Source organism: Staurois parvus, unplaced genomic scaffold (assembly GCF_062004578.1).
Source record: "Staurois parvus isolate SC_StPar_1 unplaced genomic scaffold, SC_StPar_1.0 ptg000729l, whole genome shotgun sequence".
In the NCBI taxonomy this organism is placed as follows: domain Eukaryota; kingdom Metazoa; phylum Chordata; class Amphibia; order Anura; family Ranidae; genus Staurois; species Staurois parvus.
Genome location: NW_028318525.1, coordinates 631,844 through 653,342, shown reverse-complemented (window position 1 = coordinate 653,342; position 21,499 = coordinate 631,844). Strand labels below are relative to the sequence as shown.

The 21,499-nt window shown below is 44.5% G+C and overlaps 1 protein-coding gene across 3 annotated transcripts in view; it reads left to right on the top strand.

The window, feature by feature from the left end:
- The first annotated feature begins 1,790 nt into the window (after nt 1-1,790).
- The window catches only part of FBXO34 (F-box protein 34), a 105,450-nt gene continuing 85,741 nt past the window's right edge, over nt 1,791-21,499 (top strand). For all 3 annotated transcript variants that reach the window (XM_089653952.1, XM_089653954.1, XM_089653953.1), the window contains exon 1: nt 1,791-2,028. The gene's annotated coding sequence lies outside the window, so the exon portion shown is untranslated. The remainder of the gene's footprint in view (nt 2,029-21,499) is intronic.

The following is a 21,499-nucleotide window of genomic DNA, read 5'->3' as shown; positions in this document are numbered from 1 at the left end:
TGGCATAAAAGTATGCTGACGTGTTGATGCAAACAGCCTTGATCACAGTGCTTAATAAAAAGAACAGAACATACACTATATTGCCAAAAGTATTGGGGTGCCTGACTTTAAACACATATAAATTTTAATGGCATCCCATTCTTAGTCCGTAGGGTTCAATATTGGGTTGGTCCACCCTTTGCAGCTATAACAGCTTCAACTTTCCTAGGAAGGCTGTCCACAAGGTTTAGGAGTGTGTCTATGGGAATGTTTGGCCATTCTTCCAGAAGTGCATTTGTGAGGTCAGGTACTGATGTCAGACGGACGAGAAGGCCTGGCTTGCAGTCTCCGCTCTAATTCATCCCAAAGGTGTTCTGTCGGGTTGAGGTCAGCACTCAGTGCAGGCCAGTCAAGTTCCTCCACCCCAAACTCACTCATCCATGTCTTTATGGACCTTGCTTTGTGCACTGGTGTGCAGTCATGTTGGAACAGGAAGGGGCCATCCCCAAACTGTTCCCACAAAGTTGGGAGCATGAAATTGTCCTAAATATCTTGGTATGTTGATACCTTAAGAGTTCCCTTCACTGGAACTAAGGGGCCAAGCCCAACCCCTGAATATGAACCCCAAACCATAATCCCCCCTCCACCGAACTTTACACTTGGCACAATGCAGTCAGGCAAGTACCGTTCTCCTGGCAAACACCAAACCCAGACATGTCCATTGGATTGCCAGACAGAGAAGTGTGATTTGTCACACCAGAGAACATGTCTCCACTGCTCTAGAGTCCAGTGCTGGCGTGCTTTACACCACTGCATCCGACGCTTTGCATTGCACTTGGTGATGTAAGGCTTGGATGCAGCTACTCGGCCATGGAAACCCATTCCATGAAGCTCTCTAATCACTGTTGTTGTGCTAATCTGAAGGCCACATGAAGTCTGGAGGTCTTTAGCTATTGATTCTGCAGACAGTTGGCGACTTCTGCGCACTGTGCGCTTCAGCATGTGCTGACCCCGATCTGTCATTTTACGTGTCCTACTACTTCATGGCTGAGTTGCAGTTGTTCCCAGTTGCTTCCACTTTGTTATAATCCCACTAACAGTGGACCGTGGAATATTTAGTAGCAAGAAAATGTCACGGATGGACTTATTGCACAGGTGACAACCTATCACGGTACCACACTTGGAGTCACTGAGCTCCTCAGATGATCCATCCTTTCACAAATGTTTGTAGAAGCAGTCTGCATGCCTAGGTGCTTGATTGTATACACCTGTGGCCGTGGAGGTGATTGGTATACCTGAATCCAATGATTTGGAGGGCTGGCCCAATACTTTTGACAATATTGTGCATGTAAAGGTCCTGAACGCTATTTGTGGTTGGGAGTTTTCCAGTCATATGACAGCCAATCACAGCAGTTACATGACCCCATCTCTCAGTGTCACAAACCCCTTAACGGGTGAGGAGGTGCCCGCACCAAGGATTGCACCGCACGCGCGATAAGCATTTTGTGCACGTTCCCTGAATGTACAGGTGTGAATGCAGCCTTCCAGTATATAACAGAATGGTCTGTGTGTATTTGTACTGTGAGTGATGTGATCGGACGGCACTGTCATAGGAATGGAAACATTTAATTTCTGTCCTGAGGTAACAGGAGCTTTAGCCTCGGGTCACGTGGTCCCCAGGCAAAGGTGGAAGCGCGCCCCCTACCCGTGTACAGCCGTGCGCGCTCCCGTAGCCAGGTAGTCAGGCGCTGGGAAGTGGGCGGGCTCACCCGTGAGTGGCAGGAGGCCCGGCCCTATAAGAGGCGGTGTCCTAGTGTCTTGTGGTGACGTCGGTCTCGTCTCCTTTCCTCCCCATTCCTCTGCTCTCGGGGTTGTTAGGTCGGGATTATTTTGTTGTCTTCTCCCGGGATCAGGAATTTTATTTGTCCCGGTGACAGGGAGAGCGGCGCGGACTGAGCCTGTGTGTGAGGCGGCCCGCTGTGTCTCCTTCCCCTCCCTCCCTTTTCACGTCTCTCCCGCCTGCCGGAGGCCGCCGTTCACACAGACAAGGTAAGAGGAGCTCGGGCAGCGGGACCGGTCATTGGAGCCCGGGCTGGAGGTCAGGCCGCAGCCTTGGGCTTTCCTGCTCGCCGCCGCTGATGAAGGGGGGGTCATTATGGCTGCAGCGGTCTGAGGGATATTTGGGGGTAATGGTGGTAATGGCTGTCCTCACAGGCCATATTTACCCGGTATAGCAGTGTGTATACATTCATATTCCGGTACGGAGATGTACACGGGGCTCATCCTATCCTCTGTACACAGTGCCTGGCTCAGGCCCCCCATGGCTGCTCCTGGGCTGTCCTCTGTATGGTGCCGCCCATTTGCTGTATGACATCACAAGGTATGTGAGCCATGGCAGTCTGCAGGCAGGCGCTTTGAAGGCCCACCACAAGGGCGGCAGTGTAGTCAGGCGGCCAAGATATGGCGTGTACTGCAGATGACTAACATGTTAGGGTGGTATACGTGTAAAGCCTCATGTCGTAAAAAGTTTCCTTGGTCATGTCTGGTGGGTGATACCGCCACCAAGCGTGACACCCCCCCCCCCCAAGTAAATTGATCCATGCCGCAAATGGGTGGCGAGCACTTGGCTGTGGTGTTTACATACAAAATCCCCATTGAAAGGGAAAAAAACAGCTATTTGGTTGGCAGTAAGAGATTGCCCATCTGTCTGTCTCCTGAATGCCTGGCAGATGCTGCTCTATCAACATTTGAAAAGCAATCCACTGAACATTTTTCAGAGGGATGTCGAGGGCTGCCACAAATGTAAACAAGCCCTAGCCAACAAGTGGTAAGGTTTTTTTGTAAATAAAAACAGATGCTATATTTTCTCTGTGCAGTGATGTTGGGCACAGCGGTCTCTTACCTCTCTATTCTGGAGTCCCCTGTACGGCCTGTTCAATCTTCCTTCCCTCAAGTGCCCCCTTAGCACCCTGCTTTCACCTTTTGTGGGTGCACACCCAAGCTGGGTTATGTGTATCAATAGACACCGCTCCAGTGCCCCCCTACTCCCTCCTCCACAGGTATTTGGCTAGTGAGACCAGGAAGAGAGGAGAGCAGGGCTGCAGCCATGACAGCACTGGATCGGTGAGAGAAGCCAGGTAAGCGATTGGGGTGCTAGGGCTGGAGATCAGGTAATGGAGGTTTTTTTTGTGTGGGGGTGTTTTTTTTTTTTTTTTTTTTAATATACCTTGGGCAAAAAAAAGTTTTCCTGTGCAGTGGTGCTGTTCCTGTACTGCGCAGGTCCACTGCTCGTTTTGTCTAGAGGTAAGGAGAGAACTTCTACTCAACTGATCCTCCAGAAAACAGTGCTCCCCCACAGTCTAGATGTGGACTATTCCTGATCTGTGCAGCCTACTCTGGGCTTGATGACATAAGGAACAGTCCACAATGCAAAACCGCTGGAGCACTGGGGGGTGCCAAACAGTTCTTCTGGTGGGAGGATCGGAAGATTAGGTAACTGAATCTCCTTTCTGCTCTCCCCTAGTCAAAATGAGCAGTTAACCTGTGCAGCCTCACTGCATTGTTAACTTTTATTTTTTTGCCTGGAGTTGGGTTTTAATGCAGTGAATGCGCTGAGGTATAAAACATCTTGGGTTCACCACACACATTAAAATGAATGATAAAACTACAGGACCATACACTGTATAAGCTATACAATTGACTTTCGTTTACCATCAGTTTAGTGTAAGGGCCTGCCTGATTGGATACTGTATGAGTTCCTTAAACTGTTAAAGGGAAGCTGCTGACAGTGACATTCTCAGATGTAAAAAATCCTTTTATGTACAAAAAAGGTGGGAAAACCAGCACAAAGGCTAACATGTTTCAACCCAATTGGGCCTTAATCATAGCTGTATGTGTGGCGTTTTCAGGAGTGTATGGTCAGGTTTAGCTCTGCCAGCAATTATGTAGCGCAAGGCCTGCATGACTAGATACAGGATAATTGGTTAGATTAGGTAGGTCGTTATTAAATAGTTTGTTCTATGTTGCATTGATTGTACAGTCAGATTGTAACGTGTGTTGATTGTAATGCTTAGTACACACTATCAGAAAATTGGATGACAAAAATCGTTTTTGGCATGATCGCCCGATAACCTGATAGTACACAGCTTTCGACAGCCAATCACAACAGTTCATGCAAAATTTTCCGAAGGGACAAGCTTGAAAATTTTTCTTGTACAGAGTGAAAGATTTTCTTTTTTAATGAGTACAGTATTTGTTTGAAAAAGGTGCAATACAATATCCTTTTTCAGAGAATTTTAGCAACTTTACGAACCTCTTCATTTTCGATATGAGACTAGCTTGCAAAAAAACTGGACCATCATTCGTCTGACATTCTCATTGTGTGTAGCAAGCATAAGGGGTCAGATCTGTGCTGGTGGTAAAACCCCCGGTGTCAGCATACATCCATCTCTTGGCAGAAGAGAGTATTAGATTGATGAACTGTGTGTCTGTTCCCTTAGTGTCCAACCTGTGATCATTGGGTACTTATTGCGTGGCCCTTGGGGCTCCTGCAGACCCTATTCTGTGTTTTGGTGCTTACTCAAGCCAGTGAAGGAGAAATATTCTTAAAGCCCAACTCTAGTGAACCCCCCTCTCACCCCATGTCCAACCCATCCTGTGTCTCTTTTATTCCCTTGCCTTGTGAAGGACGGTATCCTCCCTGCAAGTCTCTTGCTAGCAGCATTTCTGGGTGCAGAGTGTGAATCCAGAGCTGCAACATGTAACCACATTGTCTGGTCTGATAGTCCCCTTAGACTGATGTCACTCTTCTGGATAGTCCCCTTAGACTGATGTCACTCTTCTGGATAGTCCCCTTAGACTGATGTCACTCTTCTGGATAGTCCCCTTAGACTGATGTCACTCTTCCGGTAGTGACGGTTCAGATGTGGCACAAGTGTGAGCAAGCGCAAATATGGAAGCTTTGATTTTGTAGAGGGCTGCAATAGCAGTGATCTTTAGCAGTCTCATGTAATGTGTCCCAATCTGACTGTCTCATGAAATATGTCGACAGTCTCTTAATCATGTTTGCAGTCTCTGACCTATTGTAGTATACCTGTTGTGTGTGGGGTTTTTTTTTTTTTCTAAGCATTTTTTTAATTGCATTTTTGCAGTCTGTTTTCTGTAGCAATACATTTGTCGAGTTTGATGTCAGGTGCTGAGCCTGAGGCCCTCTATCAAATAAGTTGTTCACCACTAATGTACCCAGTTCTTGTGTGTGGACACATACTGCATTCTCTGATGCACAGCAAACACGTTCACCCCAGCCCTCATTTTGTACAGGTTATCAGATGTGATCAGTGGTTTGCTGGTTAATGCCTAGTTACAGAAATCCTGATTCTGGGTATACATGTGATATGGCAGTTCACGTAAATTAAAACGATCAACAGGCTTTTGATCACTGAAACCTATGAACAGATCAAGATAACCTAGTGTAAACAGATTTATATATACATCAGGTTGTTGTTGGATTTTAGCAATTGAATAGCTTTGCAGAGAACAGGTCGTTTGAAAAAGCTAGAAAACTAATTAATAATCGGTGAACGTTCTATAGGTGCACTGTATACCGATCTGTGATCACAGGAATGTGTGGATTGTGTGCGTTGAGTTAAGCCCAACTCTTATTGTGTACAGGCCACTATAAAAGTGATTAGAGGTTCGCCAGTTGATGCAGTTTACGGGAACCATAGTACTGAGTCTGCATGCAGCAGTGTCTTTGGAAGACTCGGTAGAACCAGGGTTGCCAAGCAGCTTTTGATCACAAATCTAAACCAATCAAAACAGCCCAGCGTTGGCAATTTTAAGCAGCTGCAAAAAACACCCCTAAGCCGCTTTTTTTTTTTTTTTTTTTTTTTTTTTTTTTTCTCCAAAAAGTATTTAGTTGCATCACGTACTTGGGAATTTATTTTATTGGCCAGAATAATTCTTCTGGCCATTGAAATGAAATAACGTTCCAGTGTTAAACACACCTATCATTAAAGCGCGTACAAACATTTAGGCGCATCGGGTGTCTTTTCTGCCAAACACTGTTTTTGTTTTTTTTTTTTTCTTCTTCCTCTGAACACCCCTGTCTCTCCACTCTTAATGCCTGTAGTGTGCAGGGACACGTAAGATAGCATTTTGAGGGGAGATTAGAGGCAGAGTAAAAAAAATCTTGAATGCCCGTAAAAGCAGTGTTTTTGAGCTTAAGTGTACGTAAGGCCTAAAGCCGGCCATAGGTGGTTCAAATCTCAACCAGTTCACCCAAACCCCCCCCCCCCCCCCCCCCCCCCCGCACAAAGAACACAGTAGCTCTAAGGGAGGGATTCTTCCATCTGACACACTGACTGTTGATGGGGAAATTTTGAGCAATTTTGGTTGCAGGAAAGAACATTCCACAGTCTATGGCTGGCTTTGGATTGCAAAATTCTTTGAATACATGAAGATAACCTAGCAGCACTAGTTGCAGCAACATTGCAGGTGAGATGTTGGGTTGTAACTGCACAGGGAATTTACAGGGCCAGTGTGGGGGTATTTCTGCACCTCCCCAGTGCTTAATTATGTGATGTTGTGACCAAGCACATGCTGAAAGTGTCTGTGGTGTGTTCTATCCCTACAACTTCATTTTTTTAAATGTCCATGTCTTTAGATATTTCCATTTTTTACATTGATTTCCCCAGTTTCTAAGACCAATCATTTGATGAAGGTCATGCTGTATATCTAGCATGTTCTTTTTAACTGGAGAAAAAAATGAGGCATTAAAAGTAGCCCATGCTCCTACAAGCAAACTGGTATCCAGATTTTTTTTTTTTTTTTTTTTTCTGCCTCAGGTGGAGGGAAGTATTTTGAGTGTGGAGAATACCCCACATGTGCATAGCACCTCGGTGCCTTAACTGACACTTCTCACTGCCCCACTGTGATCGATTTTGCAACCCCAAAAGTTTGTTGTAGATGTACTTTGTTACCAGGCACATGTTTGTGACATTACATGTTCTCCATACCCAAGAAACAGGACTTCAAACTGGATGGGAGCATTGGTTTAGGTGGTAGGGAGTAAGGGTAAATATAGTTGCCAAAGGGTGCCTGACACACAGTGGGGAGTGTTGTGTTCTTTCTCCTTGGTCCCCTTTTTTGCTTTATCGGTTTTTATTGTGCTTTCTCCTTTTTGTATTGTGTGTGTGTGTGTGTGTGTGTGTGTGTGTGTGTGTGTGTGTGTGTGTGTGTGTGTGTGTGTGTGTGTGTGTGTGTGTGTGTGTGTGTGTGTGTGTGTGTGTGTGTGTGTGTGTGTGTGTGTGTGTGTGTGTGTGTGTGTGTGTGTGTGTGTGTGTGTGTGTGTGTCCGTCCAGAATCCAAATTTCATTCTGTTTTTACTTTTAATTGATGCTGTATCACTTACTAGCACATCATGACAGACTTAAAACTAAGCCCTCCACTGGCGTGCTGGCACTGCTGTCAGCGCTTCCGTCCTGATCTGATTTTCCTTCTGGGTTTGCAGACTTCAGCCATTTGACTGGCTGGGCTGCGATGATGTCAATCTCAAGCATGCACATGGGAGTCACAATCCCAACGCAGCGCTCTCAATGTACCGTTTATTCAGTGCACATGTGCCAGTGAACGCACCAGCCTCTACAAATGTGAATGTCTTCTAAGTGGTGCAGGTTTGCAGACATTTACTGTACCTACAGGCAAGCCTTATTATATACAGGCATACCTGTAGAGGCAATCATAAAGCAGACTTTACTACCTCTTTAAGATAAAGAAGCAAAGATTTGTTGATGCCTTTCTTGATGCATATTTATTTTTTGTATTTATTTCAGGTACTTATATAGCGCCGTCAATTTACGCAGTGCTTTACATCTATATATTGTACATTCACATCAGTCCCTAACCCTCAAGGAACGTACAATCTAAAGTCCCTAACTCACATTCATACATACACATACTAGGGCCAATTTAGACAGGAGCCAATTAACCTACCAGCATGTTTTTGGAGTGTGGGAGGAAACCCACGCAGTCACAGGGAGAACATGCAAACTCCAGGCATATTTTTGTTAATGATGCATGTTCCATTCGTGCCTCAAGTTACTTCAGTTTTATGGGCTGATTGCGACTTTTCAACTTTTTTTTTTTTTTTTTTTTTTTTTTAGATTTTTTAAAGTATGTATGAAATTCAAACTGGATTCCTGTTATCTGAAAAGGAGCTGTCACTGCAAGCCACTTTATCTGTGACCTTCTGGATGGTTATAAATGGCTCATGACTTGAGGTCCTCATCAGCTTAAAAGGAAATTATCACTCTACTACATGTTGTTGTGAAGCAAAGTGTAAAGGGGGTGATGGCTAAAATTGGTTTTATTAAGTGTGTTTTTTTTCCCCAGTAAATACTTGCACTGTACTTTGAACAATTTTGATTATTCAGTGTGGGGTTTTTTCTTTTTATAGATTACTGAATATTACTACAGTTTAACATGTTCATGCTTGTTTTTCTTTAGCTTTTAACTAACTACAGTTTACTATGTAATTACATTCCTGGTATGTGCTGTGCGCTCGTGTGTTGTTTTTGTGGTGGTGTGTTTTTTTTTTTTTCTGTGTTTTTTTTCTGTTAAATTTTCCCTTAAAATAAGGATGCTTCACATTTATGCTCTGTGTGCATTATCACAGCACTTCATATTGTGGCACATTAATTTTTTTCAAAACATTAGATTTTGAATGGCACCCTGTTGTATTTTTACACATTGCACAGCTGTGAGGCAAACTCACAGCGACTCCAGTCGCTATCCATGGTCAATTGGAGAAATAATATATTCACCTTGCACTTTTTTTTAGGAACACCTTGCTAGTGCCAAGAAAATATCCCCTACACCATTACACCACCGCCAGCCTGAACCAAGGCAAGATGGATCCATGCTTTCATGTTTACACCAAATTCTGACCCTACCATCTGAATGTCACAGCAACTAGTCTGCCCATTCTCCTCTGACATCAACCAGGCTTTTTCATCCACATGTCTACTGCTCACTAGATATTTTCTCTTTTTCGGACCGTTCTCTGTAAACCCTAGAGATGGCTGGGTATGAAAATTTCAGTAAATTAGCAGTTTTTTAAATGGTGCCAGACGGGCTGGTCTAAGCAACAACCATGCCACGTTCAGAGTCCCTTAAATTCCATTTCTTCCCAATTCTGATGCTCTGTTTGAACTTCAGCAAGTCGTCTTCACCATGTCTACATGCTTAAATGCATTGTTGCTGTCATGTGATTGGCTGATTAGTAATTAGTGTTACCAAGCAATTGAACAGGTGTACCTAATGAAGTTGTGTGTATTTTAATTCTATATTATAAAATATCCAATTGGAAAGTGCAAAAGGAAATAAAAATAATTTTAAGATACTGCTCCTCATTTGACTTTTGAGCCACCTTTTAAAGTAATGTTAAAGGTGGTTTTGTTTGTTTTGTTTTTTTTTCTGTTTAAAATACCAAACTTCATATTTTCTCTGTGCAACGGTTTTGCACAGAGCAGCCCCGTTCCTCTTCTACTAGGGTGCCCCTGGCTCCTCCTCTGCGGGTGACCTCCATAGGAAGCCACTTCCCATGGGAACACTTGTGTGGGCTCACTCCTGAGCTGCACCACCTGCATCCATTGACACAGACAGGGTGGCTCTGCCCTCCCCTCTTCTCCCTCGTCACTCTGCAGTGAGACGAGGGAGGGCAGCTGCTCATGCACATTGCTGATATGAGATTGGGCTCAGATAAGTAGGGGGGGAGGGGGAGGAGTAACACATGGAGCACAGAAGGTTTGGGGTCAAGCTGCACATGCTTACTTTGGTGTGTATTGCTAAAGGGTGTGTGTTTTTTTTTTTTTTTTTTTTTTTTTTTTTTAAACTTGGTAAGAGTGCATGTGATCAGCAGAGGGCCAATGAGTGCTGCCCAGACAGAGGGTCAGGAGTTATGCACCCTCATAGGGCAAGCAGGGGAGAAGCAAAAACCCTCTTACAAGCTCTGCTGGGCACTGATAGAAGTCACAAGACTGCTCTAACTGCTGATGACAAAAGGTATTTAGCAGTTTATATTTACTAAAATTGCATTTCCATGTTCTGTGGAGACCGGAAATAGTGCATGAAGGGTCCTGGCTTTAGTAACACTTTATGTATCTGTTAGCATATAAAATGTGTCCACTCCTGTCCTCATTTATTCTTGTTTGCATTTTTAGCTGTGCTTTGATCAGTTGCAGAATATCGTGAGACCTAAGAAGGTTCTTGCACATCTGATAATGTAATGGGTTTAATCACTTTAGTTATATTGTAAAGCACTGAGCAAACTGGTGCTATATAAATCCTGTATAATAGTTTGGGGGTCTTTTTGTTGTTCCCAGCCCCCACCCCACCAAATGGCTTGCTTGGTGGGTTTTTGTTTTGAGCATAGAACTTCACACTTAAGGCTTGTTCACACTTGTGTGTAGAGTGGTGTTTTTCTGCATTAGAAAAATGCTGGTCTTTGCAAGGGAGTCCAGAAAACACTTGTTTATGATGTGCCCTGTTCACATTAGAATGCAGGTGGTAGGTGCAGAAGAATGCTGCATGGACATCTATAGCATGTCTAGAAATATCTTTAAAGTACAGTTTTAATGTATAACTATTATAACTATCCAAAACTAAAAAGAGAGAACGTTTTTGCCTTTTAGAGTAGAGATGGATTAGAACACCTCAGTATGTATTGCAGTCTTTGAAAGTAAAAGAAAATCCTGCATTTCGGGTTACCTCGAGAAGGATAATAGAGGGGAAATCATCCAGCGGTTATATCCTCTCTTACCCCATCCAAAATTGTGGGGGGGGGGGAGTTTTGCGTATAGTTCTACGTTAAGAAAAAAGTTAACAGTGAAAATGCAAGGCACTGCTCCCCAAAGCTCACTCTAGCCTGCATAGGACTGGTGTTTTTTGTTTTTTCCCCTGTGCAGTTAGTGTGAACAAGCCTGTAGGCATTGGTGTATGTAAATATGGGGGGGGGGGGTGTCACCTCAATCAAAGCCTTTGTGCCCATGCACACATAGGCTTTTACCAGAGTTGGGAGCAGTGGTGTTTAGTGGCAGTCAAAGCTTCTGCCCCTGAACACAGAAGAATTGCGTTCAGGAGAGGAGCTTTTGGGTATCAAAACTAAGTACTTCAGCGTTTCAATGGCCAGAATAAATTAAGTTTGGCCAATGAAATAAATGCTCAAGCAGTAAACTCTGCTAGACTCTTTTTAAACTGGTTTGAAAAAACTCAGCTTAACGGCTCAATGGTAATAAACTGCAGACGACGATAAAAAAAGTCCCCTGCAAGGTAGTGTCCTAATGTGCTAGTATGAATTGAATACTAGCACATTATGTAAAACTTGCCTTAAAACGAAGCCCTCCAGTGGCTGTAGAGTCTTCCATCTTCACCACTCTTCCTTACGGGTTCACAAGCTACAGCCTTCTGATAGGCCGGGCCATAATGACGTCACTCCCGTACATGCGTGCTGGAGTCTCCAACCACTACACGCAGCTCCTGAAGGAATGGCACGGGTATCTCCCAAATCACTGGTGTCAAACTGCCAGCCCTTCAGCTGTTGCAAAACTACAAGTCCCATCATGCCTCTACCTTTTGGGAGTCGTGCTTGTAACTGTCAATCTTGCAATGCCTCATGGGACTTGTTTTGCAACAGCTGTAGGGCCGCCAGTTTGACACCTGTGTCCTAAATGGTGCACTTTTGAAAGATCTTCATTTTACCTACAGGTATTATTCTAAGCTTGCTTGTAGGTAAAATTAATACCGTTTACAACCACTTTCTAAGGAGAAGTACGGGTTTTGTTTTAAATTGTACTTACCCAGGCGGATGCAGTATTGATCCGACGCTGCATTTGTCCCCCACTGACTCTAAGGCTGAGAACTGCGTGATCAGACGCCGCTGTCCGCTCTTATACCCCCCCCCTCCCTCACTGGAGCATTGGGCTGTGGAGGGGGGCAGAAGCTGCTGGTTCAGGCTCTGTGGCTCACTAAGAGGCTGAGCCAGATGCGGATCCAGGCCCCTGGGTGGATCCGGACCATATGGTTGCGTTCTTTCCTCAGCCTGGACTGGCTCGTAACGTCAGACTTTACTTTCCTTTACATGCGCTTTTAATGCAGATTTTCTCCTGTCAGAAGAAACAGCTTTTACAATAAACCAGTGTGCATGAAGCCTAACCCTATGTATACCGAAGCGCTAATTCCTAGCAAAGGATTCATGGTTTTCTCCAGGAGCTTGTGGTCTTAAAGGTATACTGCATCACATGGTGCAAGTACATAAATGTTTGTTCTTGTATTTCTGAAGTTGCCATCTTTGTGATTTTCACACTCCTTTGTGTCCTTTTTGGAGTATTTTCCCAATGTATCAGAAAGATTTCATGCATTTTTAGGTAATATTTAATCACAAAAGCAAACCTTTTATTATATTGCAGCTTTCTTTCCTAAATTTTTATCTGGTTTTCAGGGCAGTAAGTCTGTTGCTGTTCAACAGGAAAGCTCTCTTGCAGTTAAAGGGAGGAGATAGACCATTTAACACAGGCAGGGGTGCTTACAATGATCAGCTTTTATTTATGTAAAACCTTTTTATCTCACAAGGAAAAAACTATTTGCCGTAACTGACTATTTAAGTTTTTTTTTTACTAAACCCAGGACCCTGAATTCACTATATCTGGTCTCCCACAGTACACACAACATGGAAATGCAATTATTTTAGTAAATATAAACTGGTAAATACCTTTTCTCATCAGCAGTTAGAGCAGTCTTGTGACTTCAGCAGAGCCCTGGTTAAAGCTTGTAGGAGTTTTCTTTCTGCTTTAGGAAGATGTGAAACCCTTGACCCTCTATCTGGACAGTGCTGATTGGCCCTTTTGCTGATCATATGCACTCTCCCAAGAAAAAAACAAAAAAACTCTCTAGCAATACAGCAAACTGTGCATGTGACTACAGGTTCAGTCTGTATCAGGTGGTCATTTCAACAAGAGGGGCAGAGAAGAAAGGATCAAATGGCCTTTACATAATGCAGGGGATTAACCCCTTAGTTTCCACAGTGAGTATAACAAGCATGCTTTACTGCATATACAGACTGATTTTTCTGTTGTGCTTTTAGTAACACTTTAAGTATTAGCTGGAGTTCAGATTGAATTTGTTACTATATTTAAAGAAATGTGTAAACCCAACTTTTCACATTACTGATCTGTGCCATGTACTTGTATGAAAAAGTATTATGTTTGTATTGCTTTCTTTGTGTGAAATCCCTCGTGTTCCTGCCAGTCCCTCTAAGCTTTTTTTTTTTTTTTTTTGTTAAAACCGACTAGACTAGGCAGGAGAGCACAGCGTGGTCACTTTTAGGAAAAAAAAAAAAATATGCAGCCTCTACTTCTAATAACACAGGTCTGCAAAAAATTTTTTTTCAAGAGCTGTTTTGGTTATTCCACATAATCTTTATGTTTTTTGGTGCGCTGAATCCAAAAATGACCTCCATTTTGTCATAGGACATCACGTTTCCTGACAATTTAGGTAGCTATGTTAAATAAGGCAATACCTCAAAATAAATGGAAATAGACTTATAAAATTAAATTTTTATTACAATTCTTTTCATGAAAATCCTTTTTTGAACTGAAATGAGCTCACCTACACACTAAACTCGATTCTCTTCAATGTGAGGCTCCTCTTGGTGCATTTATGCTTGTGCGTAGCATCTGGAATGTCTCTCTGAAGCATCCAACAGTAGTCTGCCATCATTGTAATGCTCCATTTTCCCTGGTATCTCCTTTCCATCTCTTTAATGTCTTGGTGGAATCGTTCACCTTGTTTCTCACTCACAGCTCCCAAATTTTCAAGAAAGTAGTCAAGGTGGGACTGGAGGAAATGCACTTTCAAACTCATCAGGCAACCTAAAGCTTGAAATGCTTTCAGCATTCGTCCAACGATCTTTTTGTAGTGAGGATCTTTGTTATTGCCTAAAAATTTCTGTACGACTTCTTTAAATGCAATCCACCCTTCTTTTTGAGGATCCGTCATGGTATTGACAAACTCTTGATCAACTATAAGCCTTCTAATGTCTGGTCCGACGAACAAACCTTCCTTCAATTTTGCCTCCGACAGGCCTGGAAACTTGGTGACCAAGTATTTGAAGCATTCTCCATCTCTTGGAAGTGATTTTACGAATTGCTTCATCAGTCCCAATTTTATGTGGAGAGGTGGTAGAAGAACTTTATGGGAGGGTACCAAAGTTTCTCGGACATTTTTTTTCACCGACTGTTAGTAGCCTCGGCTGCCAACTCTTCTTGGTCCAGTGATTCTGTCGGGCTCGACTGTCCCATAGACACAGAAAACAAGGGTATTTGGTATCCCACCCACTGGATTCTTCAGGAAAGAGTAACCCCTTCTACCATTAGAAGCACAGACCCAGAGCTGAGGCTTACACATACAGCGTGCTGCTGAGTATCCTAGTAGTCAGACATGTCACTCAGAGCAGCACTTGTATTCATCCCCTTTTCAGGGGGGGAGGGGCAGAGATTGTTTACCTGCAAATAACAACAAAGGGCCAGAAGAGAACTAGGGAAATGAGGAAATAGAAATTTTTTTCTCTAAAACTTGCTTGGCTTATGTATATATTGCTGACCATCAGATTTACAGTGCTATATTTTTTTTTTTACATAACTCAGACAACCCCTTTTTTTTTTTTTTTTTTTTTTTTCCCCCCCCCCAACATTTTTGTTTTCAGCACACCAAAATACATGGAAATTAGATGAAAATAATGAAACAGCTTTTTAGTTGCAGACCTGTGAATTCATAAGCTGCAATATGTACAGTTTTTTTGGGTTAAATAATATTGCTTTAATTTTGAGCTTTGGAATCATACAGTGCCCCGTGTGTAGGATGTTACTGTGGGAGACCTAGCACTCTGAGATGATCAAGATGTGAATATTGATTGTTTCTTGTAACCCTCTTATTACTTTGTCTGTTTCAAAGTGTTATCCCTCCCTTTTTTGTTTACACTAAGCTGAACTAATTACTGTGTTTTTCGCTTTATAAGATGCATTAACCCCCCAAAAGAAAGGGGGGAAATGTCTGTACATCTTTATGGAGCGGCCGGCCCGATATTCTTGCTGCTGCCTTGTTAGAATACCGGACTGGCCGCCCGTTTCTTCTGTGCTCCTCAGTCCAGCGCTGTCCTCACCGTCTTTTCTTGCCAGCACCTTTACTGTGGGCACCTGGCTGTGACAGCTTGCGGCTTCATAGCCGGGTGCTCACTGCGCATGCGCTAGAAACACTGCGCTTTGTGAATGGTCCGGCAGTCTTCTGCGACCCGTCACGTGTCCCAGAAGACGGGGAAGGAGGTCAACTCTGCGGAAGTGGGAGCGGGTACCTGTCGAAGTCGGGCACCTGCTCCCCCAAAGGTCTGCAGTCTCTGGTCATCACCTGTACCGTGTCTGCAGTCTCTGGTCATTCCCTGTACTTTGTTGGTATGCACTTGCATTCTTTGTATTCATTGCTGATCTTTTTGAGAAGTTTGTTGCATGTGGGATTGTTCAGTTGAACAAAATGATTGTGGACATGCAGAAAAAGATAGTGTTTTCTGTGAGTGCTTCCCTTTTTGTATGTTTTCTCACTGGGTGAAATTGCCAACTTTCTGCACTGGAGTCAACTCTTCAGAATCCTGTCACTTTTTGTCCTGCCAGTAGTGGTCATAAGGGCTAAAGAGGTTATTCTTGATAGCTGAAGAACAGAAAGCAAATCTACTTTGACAGCATTTTAACACTCATTTGACTTAAGATAACTATTTATAGCTTCTGAAAAGGCAATTTGTAGCTGCGTTTGCATTACTTTTACTGTGGGATAACTAAAACAGTTGTCCTGGATATAGTGCATGAGGCTCTGGTAACAGTAGAATGTTGTTGCTGAACACTTTTTGCCCTGTTTATTAAATCTGTCAGTTTTTTTGCTTTAGAGCGGAGTACTCATTCCAGGGGAACAGGTCTGTATCGTTTTTAAATCTCAAGTTTTTTTTAAATAAAATATCGGCACAAGGGACAGTGCCTGCAATCAGTGACAAGTGTCCTTTGTGCTGCTGGCTGCATATTTAGTTGAAACCTTCACTCTTCTGATCCACCCGTAGGTGCTAGTACGAGCAGGGGACTTGTCAAAAGTTTTGGTTATGCCCACCCTTTGTGTTCTCCATTCCTAGAATGCTTTTCGTTTATGGAAGCTATAGTATGGCTTCTATGAAAGGAGCGGGCAGAGAAGAGTGAGCATAGTCGGCACTCTCTTGTCAAGTGCATGATGGGTCCATTTTTTATATTAACCCTTGTAGCACTGGAAAATTGTCTCCGGGGTGGGGGGGTGATCAGAGGACTTGAACCACTTCTTGACCATACTATAGCTGAATGACGGCTACAGCGCGGTCGTCCAGTTCTAGGATATGATGTCCTCTCAGAACGCGCCCCAGCAGAGCACACCCAGCGCGCTCTGTGATCACTGTGTCCTTTGGACACAGCTGATCACATGACAAGGTAAAGAGCCAATCACAGCCGACTTGCCATGTGATCAGCTGTGTCAATCACAGCTGATCAGTATGTAAATACACTTGCTGGTTAACGGCAGTACTTTCCTCACGCTGTAACATTGCGAGGAAAGTACTGCCAACAACGGGTAACTGTAAAAGGATTCATCTACACGGATTATCAGTGTCACCAATCAGTGCCCATTAGTGCTGCCTGACTGTGCCACTTCACCAGTGTTGATTAGTGCAGCCTCTACACACATCAGTAAAGAAAAATTACCTGTTTACAAAATTTTATAATACAAATACATTTTTTTTTTTTTTTTTTTTTTTTTTTTTTAATTTTGTCTTTATTCCTTTTTTATAGTGCAAAAAATAAAAAACCCAGTGGTGATTACCACCAAAAGAGCTCTATTTGTGTGAAAAAATACAAATTTCATATGGATACAGTGTTGCATGACCACACAATTGTAATTCAAAGTGCAGCAGCGCTGAAAGCTGAAAATTGGGCAGGAAGGGGATAAACGTGGCCAGTAGCCAAGTGGCTAACATTTCAACTAAATGCACTAGCCGCACAAGGGACACTTTCACATTGATTGTAAGTACAGTCCCTTTTTGCCTATTTATGTAAGAAAAGGTTATAATCCTTATCAGCTGTGTGGGTTTCTTTTGTCTTTTGCTATCAGTCTGGTTGGAAACCTTTCCCCTCACTTCCTGTCACATAGCCAAAACTGGCAGTGAGAGGCAGTCCTACAGTGTCACCATTTAAGAGTTTTCCCTCAGTTATTCTGGAGGCAACCCAAAATCTGAGATTTTCTTTCAATTTTGGTGATAACCATAAACCTGACCACAGAGAGGGGGAATCTCCCTAAGGGGGCACAGACAATTGATACCTGACTGTTCTAAACTTTCTCCCATGTATCCAGTACTAAAGAAAAAGTTTTGCCTTTAACCTCCTCCCGCCTGCCATATAAGGAAATGACGAGCACAAGGCGGTTCTCTCGTTCTGGGAGGACTTCATATGACGTCTTTTCCACTCCTAATTGCACCTGCGGAGCTCCGGGGGCGCGCATCACGGTGATCGGTGGTGTGCTGTTTCCCTCGGACACCGCGGATCACCGATCAACAGAGCTGAAATCATCGGCTCTGTCATGTGATCAGCTGTGTCCAATCACAGCTAATCGCATGTAAATTAGGAAATGCCAGTGTGACGGAGGGTAGGCAGGACAGAACACACAAGGCAGATGGCAAACAAAGCTTTATTGAGGCAAAATGTCAGTCACTCAATAGGGGGGATTGCAAGAGCGGTGACCCCGCCTCTAGGGGAATAGTAAGGAGAGGGCAAAAAGCACTTGTAGTCCAACCCCAGGGGCAAAGTTAAAGTCTCTGCAGCAGTTATAATCCCACAGTGAAGTAGTGGAGCAGTTCAAGAACAGTTTAGGCAAAACAGGGGGAGTGGGTACTCATGGATCCAACAGGGTGCCCGGTCTCCCAGGGAACAAGCTAGTGTGACACAGGTACCTGCGGGAATCCGGAGTAGGCGTGTGGTCCTCAGGCAGGCTGGCGTGTGCGGTCTCACCCCTTTTGGCTGGGGGTCTCAGGCAGGCTGGCGTGTGCGGTCTCACCCCTTTGGCTGGGGGTCTCAGGCAGGCTGGCGAGTGTGGTCTCACCCCTTTGGCTGGGGGTCTCGGGCAGGCTGGCGAATGTGGTCTCACCCCTTTGGCTGGGGGTCGCAGGCTGGCGAATGCGGTCTCACCCCTTTGGCTGGGGGTCTCAGGCAGGCTGGCGGGTGCGATCTCACCCCCTTTGGCCTGGGGGTCTCAGGCTGGTGTGTGCGGTCCCCCCCCCCCCCCCCGTATCCTTGGGGGTCTTGGCAGAGTTTGCCACGAGGGTCCCGCCGCAGCTGGGCTCCCTCGGTGGCTGCACAGCGGAGAAGATGCCTGGGGAGCCCGGCATCAGCCTTCTTAAGCTGATGCAGGATGCTCTCTGGTCATCCTGGTAACTGCGGGCGGGCCTCGTCACCCGGCAACAAGGCAACCCCCCTGGACACAGGTAGCGCTTCTCGTGAGCGCGAACTTTGTCCAGGGACATCCGTGCCCGCGCTGCGGATGACAGGGCCAGGTGGCGTAACTCTGACGCTATGGTCAGGAACATCCCCGCAGGAGGTTCGCACCTCTCCGGAGAGGTGTGAACCTCGCTACCTTCTCCTCTCCGGCCGCGCCGAAGGAGGGGAAGATAGTGGCAGGGGTGGTGAAAGCTGCACCTCTCGTCCTGCGCGGCAGGACGAGAGGTGGAGGGGGGTCATTTAGCAACGAGGAGGAAAGTACAGCTGTAGACAGGGGATAACAGTTGGGGGTAAATACGTTAATGGAATTTGGGAACATTTGGCAGGGTGACATGGAGGAGGGCATACATTGAATTTGGGGACATTTGGCAGAAGACAGTAAGGAATGCATTAAGGATGTACTTTGTTTGGACACGAGGAATTAGTGAGGGGATTAAGGCAGAAATTAATAATTGGCAGAGAACCTATATTGTGACAGCCGGTTATCGGCATTTCTCTCCTCACGAGCTGTCACGCTGACAGCTCGTGAGGAGAGCAGGTAATCGGCATTCCTCAGAGGGGACATGGGCCCTGATGATCAGTGTAGCCCCATAAATGCCAGCTGTCAGTGCCGCCTATCAGTGCCCATTGGTGATGCCGGTCAATGCCCATCGGTGCCACCTACCCGTGCTTCCTCATCCGTGCCCATCACTGCAGCCTCATTAGCGCACATGAGTGAAGGAGAAAAATCACTTATTTACAAAATTTTATAATAGACTAAAACTTTTTTTTTTTTTAACATTTTCAGTTTTTGGTTTGTTTAGCAATTACAGTTGCAAGAAAAAGTATGTGAACCCCTTGGGATTACGTGGAGTTTTGCATGAATTGGGCATAAAATGTGCTCTGAACGTCATCTAAGTCACAGCAATAGAAGAGCACAGTCTGCTGAACATAATACTACACAAACATTAGATGTTGCCATGGTTTAATTGCACATAACATGTAAACATTCACAGTGCAGGGAGGAAAAAGTATGTGAGGCCCTAGCTTAATGACTTCTCCCAGAGCTAATTGGAGCCAGGAGTGAGCCAACCTTGACTCCAATCAGTGTGATGATATTGGATGTGTTGCTGACAGCTGTCCTGCCCTTAAAAACACACACCTGTTTTGGGTTTACTGGTTTCAAGAAGCACTCTCTGATGTGAACCATGCCTCGCAGAAAAGAGCTCTCAGAAGACCTACGATCAAGAATTGTTGACTTGCATGAAGCTGGAAAGGGTTACAAAAGTATCTTCAAAAGCCTTGATGTTCATGTGTCCACGGTAAGACAGACTGTCTACAAATGGAGAAAGTTTAGCACTGTTGCTACTCTCCCTAGGCGTGGTCGTCCTGTAAAAATGACTGCAAGAGCACAGCGCAGAATGCTGCATGAGGTAAAGAAGAATCCCAGAGTGTCAGCTAAAGACCTACAGAAATCTCTGGCAAATGCTAACATTTTTGTTGACACATCTACAATAAGGAAAACATTAAACAAGAATGGAGTACATGGGAGGACACCACGGAGGAAGCCATTGCTGTCCAAAAAGAATATTGCAGCGCGTTTTGAAGTTTGCAAAAGAGCACCTGGATGTTCCACAGCACTACTGGCAAAATATACTGTGGACAGATGAAACCAAGATTGAGTTGTTTGGGAAGAACACACAACACTATGTGTGGAGAAAAAAAGGCACAGCACACCAACATCAAAACCTCATCCCCACTGTAAAACATGACGGAGGGAGCGTCATGGTTTGGGGCTGCTTTGCTGCCTCAGGGCCTGGACAGATTGTTGTCATTGATGGGAAAATTAATTCCAGAGTTTATCAAGACATTTTGCAGGAAAACATACGACCATCTGTCCGCCAACTGAAGCTCCGCAGAGGATGGGTGATGCAACAGGACAATGACCCAAAGCATACAAGTAATTCAACAAAACAATGGCTGCAACAGCACAGAATACGCCTTCTGGAGTGGCCCAGTCAGAGTCCTGACCTCAACCCGATTGAAATGCTGTGGCATGACCTTAAGAGAGCATTTCACACCAGACATCCCAAGAATATTGCTACACTGAAACAGTTTTGTGAAGAGGAGTGGTCCAAAATTACTCCAGATCGTTGTGCAGGTCTGATCTGCAACTACAGGAAACGTTTGGTTGAGGTTATTGCTGCCAAAGGAGGGTCAACCAGTTATTAAGTCCAAAGGTTCACATACTTTTTCCTCCCTGCACTGTGAATGTTTACATGTTATGTGCCATTAAACCATGGCAACATCTGTTTGTGTAGTATTATGTTCAGCAGACTGTGTTCTTCTATTGTTGTGACTTAGATGACGTTCAGAGCACATTTTATGCCCAATTCATGCAAAACTCCACGTAATTCCAAGGGGGTCACATACTTTCTTTCAACTGTAAATACCACCAAAAGAAAGCTCTGTCTTAAAATTATAAAAAAAAATTCTTATGGGTACAGTGTTGCATGATTGTGCAATTGTAATTCAAGGTGTGACTGTGCTGAAAGCTGAAAATTTGGCCTGGGCAGGAAGGGGGTATAAATGCCCTGTAGGCAAGTGGTTTAGCTGTGCACACATGGGCCAAAATCTACCAGTTCTGCTGGAACCGGCAACTTCTGGTCCTTGAGTACAGCTGTCTGTTCTACAGAAGCCTGTCTTGTGACTGGCTTCTGTCGAACGCGCATGCCGGCAAACTATCCATTGTCAGCTAGTGCTGATCAGTGTGTTCTGGTGGGGGCGGGGAGGTCCATTTATTCCCCGTCAGAGCACAAAGGCACTGCAGGGAAAGTCACCACACTAACATCGCTTGTGTTAATACGGCGATATCTGATATTTATTCTTTCAGCTTGTTTGAATGAAAAACCTGTAGTGTGCTCCCAGCTTTACTTTGG